The following is an 8,687-nucleotide window of genomic DNA, read 5'->3' on the forward strand; positions in this document are numbered from 1 at the left end:
ATAATTAAGCTTCAAATTTAGTCTTTCCCTCCTCTTAAAACTGGAATGCAGCAGTCCGAGAAAGACTAGGTTTGTACCAGTTGATTGTGGCAAGTGCGTAGTCTGTATGTGCTGAAGAGAACATCAGTAGCAGTAGCAAAGGTTATTCATCAAATACACAAAATGAGGCCAGATTTGCATATGAAAATAAGCTAAGGATGTGAGGACAGCTACCTCAGCTATCAGCTGAGGTATCAGCTATCAGCCAGAGGTTCAAGATTGCTGTTTCAGAGCCGAGTCCTCACCTATCTGGCACACTCTGACAGAGCTGCAAGTGAGGTCACTTGCTGCTGCTTTTTACTTTGTTCTGGGGTCATCTGTCCAGTCTCCCATGACGCGGACAGTCAGCTAGTGCCAGGGCCACACGAGTGGTGGAAGGTTATCTTTCTGAAGGCTCATGTCTGCCAACACAGAGCTGCTGCTCTGCTGGCAGACCACGGGAGATTTGGCGCCTCAGGCATTTCCAAGTGCATTTGGGCCATGGCTGAGCTGCCTGCTGTCCTGGACACTGTCTGGGAGGGTGTTTGGCCCGACAGATCTTACATCCTCTCAGCACGGAGGAGCCACGTTTTTGGTGCAGTAGGAGTTGTAATCACTACTGCAGCCAGAATGTGGCCGTAGGCCATGCTAAACAAAGGCAGACCAGCACCCCAGGTGTGTCCTGACTGGGCTGTCCCGTTCCTCCCAGTCTGCGTAACAGAGCTGTCCTTTCCTCCCCCACTTCTCTTTTAGTGTCAGCAGGGTTCGGATTTAAAAGAAATGGAACAGCACCCCAGGGTGCTTGTTTTTAGCTGTACCCAGACTTGGGCAGGCACTAGCTGGACTGCAAGTTCTCATGATCTTCACTAAAGTCTTTCAGAATTAGTTGTTTTTGTGTTTTCTACCTCCTGCAGTTCTGATGCCTGGTGTGTTGTGAGTGTCTAAGAATCCTAGCTTTCATTGGAAAATGATTAACTACTACTGAACTGTGATGAAACTCTTGAAACCATGACCCAGCTGCATGTGTTATCTGCCAAACTGGAAGATGAAGACAGATCATTCATAAAATGTATGCTGTTTCTCTCAATATTTAAAAATAAAATGCAGATTATTCTGTATTGAGCATTTGAGACAAGAAACAACTTATTAAGTGCTGAAACATGTGTTGTTATTCTCAGAGTGACAAGTCTTTCCAGATCCTCTGCCTTAGAGTGCAAAGGATTGTACTAGGCATATGTACCGAGGGAAGGCTAGGCTTTTCTAGATCTGTTGTACGGGTTAGAATCAATCACACAGGAAAACATGTCACAGTGCCTCTGTGAGTCCCTGCTCCTCCATGCTGAGGGCTGTGGCACAACTGGTAGAAGCAGAGTCAACGGGGATGGTGGTATAACACAGGTGTGTTTGCTAGAGAGACTTGCAACAGAGCACCCCCCATGGGAATGGGGATCTTCAGGGAGCCCAGCCTTGGGAGGGCTAGGAGTTGCACGTGTTGTCCTTGGGGCAATACTGTCAAGAATGTTTTCTGAACAGATAAGGATGGAAAGCATAGCTGGTTCCTGGTGTGGAGTAGCTTTTCTCCCTCTTTTCCCACAATATGTTTTTACTGTAAGGGTGTCCACCTGATGAAGAGGGGCAGGGAACTTTGCGGGCTGCCCGGGTTGGAAGGACTCCCTCTGGTCCCACCCAAGTGTCTCACTCGTACACTGAGATTAGTGTTGTCTGGCCAGCATTCAGGGGTTGTACATGGCATATACAGAGAATTGAGGTGAAGTCTAAGTGAGGGTGACAGTGGGTGCTGTATAGTTGGCCACACAGTGGCCGGTCCTGACTCACTGCCTGAAGGTGTGCGGTGTGGACTTGGGTAAGGTGCTCTTGCCTGCGACTCTCTGCAGGGAAGCCTTTGGGTCATGCCCTCCCGGCCAAGGAGCAGTATCGACTGACATGGGGCTTGATGTGGCACAGCGTTGGGTTTAGGTAGCATTTGCAAGACCCAGTTAAGAGTACAATTTTCCACATCCTGCAGGACTACAGCCTGGAGAACAGAAAACACCTGTCAAACTCCATTTTGTATTACATATTCATAACTTGTTAGAGCAGGTCCCGCTCTGTCACAGTAATGACCTTTGTGTGTTATACATCTATTGTTCTTTGCTGCACAAAGTCAGCACTGCCAGCTGCTATAGTCCCCAACGCAGCTGTAGCTGTAGGAGGTTTTGTTTTAGCCCCAAAAGTAAAGAAAGACCTGACTGTTAAGCATGGATGTGTGTTTATTGCCGGCTTTGCTATGTAGTCTGAGTAGCCATGGAATAGCACTGTAGGATGTGTTCTGCCAGGAAGGGTTGCTACAAAGGTTACGTTTTTCCAAGAAGTGGAAGACAGTTGAATACACTTCTGTTGACTGAGGAAAGCCTTGTGCAAATGTCTGCCATGTTTTAGCAAAATTTACAGCCTCTAAAATAGCTAGCTTTTTGGAGCCTCAGAGGCTTAGAGTGGTAAAGTCATTGGAACAACTGCTAATGAGTTAATTACAGTGGATTCATTAGTTAAAATTGCTGCCAGAGACTTGAATGTTGCAGATAACTCTGTCTGCTGGCAAGTGGCTTACGCTGCTGGGCAGACCTTTGCCTGATTTATGACTCTTCCACAATCAAATGAAGTTCTTGCCTGATTATCCTGAAATTCAGTTCTGGTTTTATCTTATTTATAAAAATTAACTTTTGGTTCTGGAGAGACTTCATATGCGCTGCAAGTGCACTGTGAACCACTATCACAAACAGCCATTCCATGATTCTTGTCTGAAAGGTGCCTTCCTGCATGGCAGCTTTTCCTCTGAAATATAGACAGCTATCTGTCACCCATGAAATCTGAGGCATTGAGAGGCTTCCAAAGAAAAATGCAGCTAATCCATATCCTCTGAGGGTCATTTTGTGCGAAATAACAAGGATTTTGCCAACAGAACAAAAATTCATTGTGTAAATCGATAGTTGAACTCCTTCCTTGTGGGCACCTACTTGATACTTAAAATGGATATTTAGAAGTGATCTTTCTTGGCTTTTTATAGAAAATTACAGAGATTGTCCAGAAAATGTAAGCATTTACTCTGGTCCCTTATAAATAGCAAAAGTACAATCAAACCTCCTAAAACCACCAAAAACAATTCAGAGGCCAGGTTTCAACCTTACCTCAAATATTTTTCCCCAGCAAAAATTGCAGCTGTGGGTGTTGAGCCCTTTGGAGGCATCCTCAGGCTTCCCAGACTCCTCCGGTAAAAGCCTCTAGCTCTTGTGCCAGGTTTTGTTTAAATACTTTCGATTAACTTTTTGATTAAGCTCAATGAATATCTTCTTTCCACCTTGGCTCAGAAAGAATAACATTTCAATTTCTCTCCTGTCCAGATAGATGAACCCTTGACCTGAGGGTTTAATAGTTATTCAGGGTCTTACAAGCTTTTTCATTAGGAGAAGGAATTGATATGGAGTCTGCTTTTTCTTCACTACAAATCTGTTATTTCAAACACCTACAAAATCCAATTTCTCTGAACAGTCGTCTAGTTTTGCTCATAGTTCCACACCTCTTTCCATCCTGCGCTACATCTGTAAAAATTTCTCTCATGTTATACTTAAGATCACGCTAATTACATTTCCACCGCAGACATTTTAGAATCATAGAATCATTGAGGTTGGAAAAGACCTCTAAGATCATCGAGTCCAACCGTCAACCCAACACCACCATGCCCACTAAACCATGTCCCTAAGCGTCTCATCTACACGTCTTTTAAATACCTCCAGGGATGGGGACTCCACCACTTCCCTGGGCAGCCTGTTCCAATGTTTCACCACTCTTTCAGTAAAGAAATTTTTCCTTACATCCAATCTAAACCTCCCCTGGCGCAACTTGAGGCCATTTCCTCTCGTCCTATCACTTGTTACTTCGGAGAAAAGACCAACACCCACCTCGCTACAGCCTCCTTTCAGGTAGTTGTAGAGAGCGATGAGGTCTCCCCTCAGCCTCCTTTTCTCCAGGCTAAACAACCCCAGTGCCCTCAGCCGCTCCTCATAAGACTTGTTCTCCAGACCCCTCACCAGCCTCGTTGCCCTTCTCTGGACACGCTCCAGCACCTCAACGTCCTTCTTGTAGTGAGGGGCCCAAAACTGAACACAGTATTCGAGGTGCGGCCTCACCAGTGCCGAGTACAGGGGCACGATCACTTCCCTACTCCTGCTGGCCACACAATTTCTGATACAGGCCAGGATGCCATTGGCCTTCTTGGCCGCCTGGGCACACTGCTGGCTCATGTTCAGCCGGCTGTCGACCAACACCCCCAGGTCCTTCTCTGCTGGGCAGCTTTGCAGCCACTCTTCCCCCAGCCTGTAGCGCTGCATGGGGTTGTTGTGGCCAAAGTGCAGGACCCGGCACTTGGCCTTGTTGAACCTCATACAGTTGGCCTGGGCCCATTGATCCAGCCTGTCCAGGTCCCTCTGCAGAGCCTTCCTACCCTCGAGCAGATCAACACTCCCGCCCAACTTGGTGTCGTCTGCAAACTGACTGAGGGTGCACTCGACCCCCTCATCCAGATCATCAATAAAGATATTAAACAAGACCGGCCCCAGTACTGAGCCCTGGGGAACACCGCTCGTGACCGGCCGCCAACTGGATGTAACTCCATTCACCACAACTCTCTGGGCCCGGCCGTCCAGCCAGTTTTTGACCCAGCGCAGAGTCCACCTGTCTAAGCCGTGAGCCACCAGCTTCTCTAGGAGAATGCTGTGGGAGACAGTGTCAAAGGCCTTGCTGAAGTCCAGGTAGACCACATCCACAGCCTTTCCCTCATCCACTAGGCGGGTCACCTGGTCATAGAAGGAGATCAGGTTGGTCAAGCAGGACCTGCCTCTCATGAATCCGTGCTGGCTAGGCCTGATCCCCTGGTTGTCCCGCTCATGCCTTGTGAGCGCCCTCAAGATGAACCGCTCCATAATCTTCCCCGGCACCGAGGTCAGGCTGACAGGCCTGTAGTTCCCCGGATCCTCCTTCCGGCCCTTCTTGTGGATGGGCGTCACATTGGCAAGCCTCCAGTCATCCGGGACCTCCCCCGTTAACCAGGACTGCTGATAAATGATGGAGAGCGGCTTGGCGAGCACCTCCGCCAGCTCCCTCAGCACTCTCGGGTGGATCCCATCCGGCCCCATAGACTTGTGAGTGTCCAGGTGGCATAGCAGGTCATTGACTGCTTCCTCTTGGATTATGGGGGGTTCATCCTGCTCGCCGTCCCCATCTTCCAGCTCGGGGGGCCGAGTACCCTGAGGATAACTGGTCTGCCTGTTAAAGACTGAGGCAAAGAAGGCATTGAGTACCTCAGCCTTTTCCTCATCCTCAGTGACAATGTTCCCCCCTGCATCCAATAAAGGATGGAGATTCTCCTTGGCTCAATTTTGATGGGCTTTCGTTGCCTCTCTCCCATGTGTGTGCACAGGCATGTCTGCAGCAAGCACTACTGAGTTGCTTATAGCATTCAATCCCCAAGCAAACCTGTCTGTCCTGTCTTCCTTCCAGCAGCTTCAGTTAGCTGTGTCTCAGTATAAGTCTATAATTCATATGCTGAGCTGTTAAAATTCTTCTTGACTTTGACACTTTGCCGCTGCTTAGAGAAATACTTCAGGTAATGGTGAATCAGGGAGAAGTAAATACTTGTCTTCAGAAGGCATTGAATTGTCCCAGTCCCAATGAATTATGGTGTTCTTGTGTGTTTAATTATGCTTCTTCTACAATAGGCATTTTATTGTGATTTCTGTAGCAGGCTTTAGAAAGCCATGTGATACTTGTTTGAATTGCTTGAAGATTTTCAATCCCAAAGCTAAACTAAAAAGACTTGTAAAGCTAAACTAAATAGACTTGTGAAATTGTTATATAAATTGCTTGTCTCTTAAACATGAAAAAAAAAAAAAGGGTCAACATTTAAGAGCAATAGTCTCTGCACAGTAAGAATGGCTATAGAATGGCTTCCACACATGGCTTCCATCTGAATAGTTTGCTTATGTAAAAGTTTGCTAGTCTTATCCAAGAATGACAAAAGATTAGGTATAGGAATAAAAGAAAACCCTCAGCATAGTGCCCCAGAATATTTGAAGAAGTTCTCCTCCCCCAACTATCTTTCTGATGCTGCCTTCATGCTCCTAGCTGGATGGCTGAGTAGTTTCCAACTTCTAGAAATGCTGGCCATTAAGGAGGAAAAACTTTCTCCCTCTCCTACATATTATGTTTTTGTTGTTACATATTGTTGTGGCAAGTAGTGATCAAAAGTGACGAGATGAACCTCATCCTGAAGATAAGACAACCGTGTGCAGCCCAGTACCAAGTTTCTCCTCCAGACTGGGTTTTCATGTGTTGTTTCCCATTTAAGAACAGTTTTTCCTACAGATGCCTTCCTGAACTTAATCAAGTTTTCATCAAGAAATGACAAGTTTTGCATTCTCTTTTGGCACATGGGACCTGATGGGTTGTGCTCATGAGTGCTGAGGGAGCTGGCAGATGTCATTGTGAGACTCCTCTTGGTTGTCTTTGAAAGGTCATGGCAAGCAGGGGAGGTTCCTGAGGACTGGAAGAAAGCAAATGTCACCCCTATTTTCAACAAAGAAGGTCCAAGAACTTCAGCCTCGTCACCATCGTCTTGATAGTGGGGAAGGTGATGGAGTAAATAAACCTGGAAACTATTTCCAAACACGTTAAGGACAAGGTGATCGGGAGTAGTGAGCATGGATTTATGAAATTTATGAATCCATGGGAGATCATGCCTGATCCATCTGATAGACATCTATGATGAGATGACTGGCTTGGTGGATGAGTGGAGAGCAGTGGATATAGTTTGACTTGAGCAAGGCTTTTGACGCTGGCTTCCATAACATCTTCATAGGCAAAACTGGTGAAATACGGACTACATAAATTGACAGTGATGTGGAATAAAAACTGGCTGAACTGCCAGGTTTGAAGGGTTGTGATCAGTGACATGAGGTCCAGCTGGAGGCCAGTCCTGAGGATTATAACCCGGGGATCAATATTGTTTAACATCTTCATTAATGACCTGGATGATGGGACAGAGTGCACCCTCAACAAGTTTCCAGATGATACGAAATGGAGAGGAGTGGCTGATACACCAGATGGGTGTACCACCATTTAGGGGGGACCTTGACAGACTGGAGAAATGGGCCTAAAAGAATCTCCTGAAATTCAGCAAAGGTAAATCCTAAGTCCTGCACCTGAGGAGGAATAACCCCTTACACCAGTACAGGCTGGGGCAGACCAACAGGAAAGCAGCTGTGCAGAAAAACCTGGGCTTCTCGTGAACACAAAGTTGAACATGAATAAGCAATGTATCCTTGCAGCAAAGAAGGCCAACAGCACCTTGGGCTGCGGCAGGCAGGGTGTCACCCGGTTGAAGAAGGTGATCCTTCCTCTTCATTCAGCACTGGTGAGACACATGTGGAGTGCTGGGTCTAGTGTTGGGCTCCGCAGCACAAGAGAGACATGGATGTACTGGAGCAAGTCCAGTGAAGGGCCACGCAGAACATTAAGGGACTGGAGCATCTGTCATATGAGGAGAGGTTGAGAGAGCTGGGACTGTTCAGCCTAGAGAAGAGAAGACTCAGGGGGATCTTACCCATTTGCATAAATATCTGATTGGTTTGGGATTGGGCGGAGTAAAGACAACAGAGCCGGGCTCTGGTGCCCAGTGACAGGAGGCAATGGGAACAATTTGAAATACAGGAAATTCCACTTAAACATTTACTCTAAGGCTGATCAAACACTGGCACAGGTTGCCCAGAGAGGTTGTGGAGTCTCCATCTTTGGAGATGCTTAGAATGCGACTGGACACGGCCCTGGGCAACCTGCTCTTGCTGACTCTGCTCTGAGCAGTGGCTTGGACTAGATGATCTCCAGAGCTGCCTTCCTGCCTCAGCTGGTATGTCATGCTGTGATAAAATAGTAAGCTCTGTTTTGTTTTGTTTTGTTTCTTTGCAGAAATGATGCTGCAACCCAAGTATATACACCAGTGAGGGTTCATCTGCTGTTGATGTTTTTGACATTTTGTAGTTCAGTCCAGCAGCTGCAATATCCGCACTCATGGATGTTGAACTGACAAGATTGAAAGGTATCTGCTTATTGAAAAGGTCATTTTTGGTATCTTTTCACTTGTACCATAAAAATAAAGCCAATCCCTAACTAGGGTGCCTTAGCTTCAACTTTGTGTATGTTTTTGTGTTTTTTTCCCCCTTCCATGCCTGTGTGTTTTTCTGTCAAAAGCCAGTTTGTGAACTTGAGAGAAATGTATACCGTTGGCTTGGCTGAGCTATTCTGATTTATCGTTTTGGAAAAACAGTGGGGCTGTCTGCCACTGTCCCATTACCAATGCATTAGGATGTCCTGGCAATAATAAAGCAAACTCCATTTGCACATTTGCTAACAGCTCTTCCACAGGCACTGTTGATATTTTCTTCATAAACTCCAATAAATTGGCAGGATGGCAACTATTATGCCGTTTACTTGCAGTTGATCAGTAGTGCTCTTATACAATGCTTCGGTGGAAGCAGCAAGGAAGCGGCATGTTGTTCATAGGAACCACCATCCCCAACGTTACATTGCTGTAGCTGTGGCTGCCTCTCCGCAGTCAGTGA

At 46.6% G+C, this 8,687-nt stretch overlaps 1 long non-coding RNA gene across 2 annotated transcripts in view; it reads left to right on the forward strand.

Moving 5' to 3' along the window:
- LOC143169093 (uncharacterized) overlaps positions 1 to 8,255 on the forward strand; it is a 50,423-nt gene extending 42,168 nt beyond the window's left edge. For both annotated transcript variants that reach the window (XR_012996853.1, XR_012996851.1), the window contains exon 2: positions 8,035 to 8,255. This is a non-coding gene — a long non-coding RNA (uncharacterized LOC143169093). The remainder of the gene's footprint in view (positions 1 to 8,034) is intronic.
- Positions 8,256 to 8,687: the final 432 nt, after the last annotated feature.

The sequence above is a fragment of the Aptenodytes patagonicus genome, chromosome 1 (assembly GCF_965638725.1).
Source record: "Aptenodytes patagonicus chromosome 1, bAptPat1.pri.cur, whole genome shotgun sequence".
Taxonomy (NCBI): Eukaryota; Metazoa; Chordata; class Aves; order Sphenisciformes; family Spheniscidae; genus Aptenodytes; species Aptenodytes patagonicus.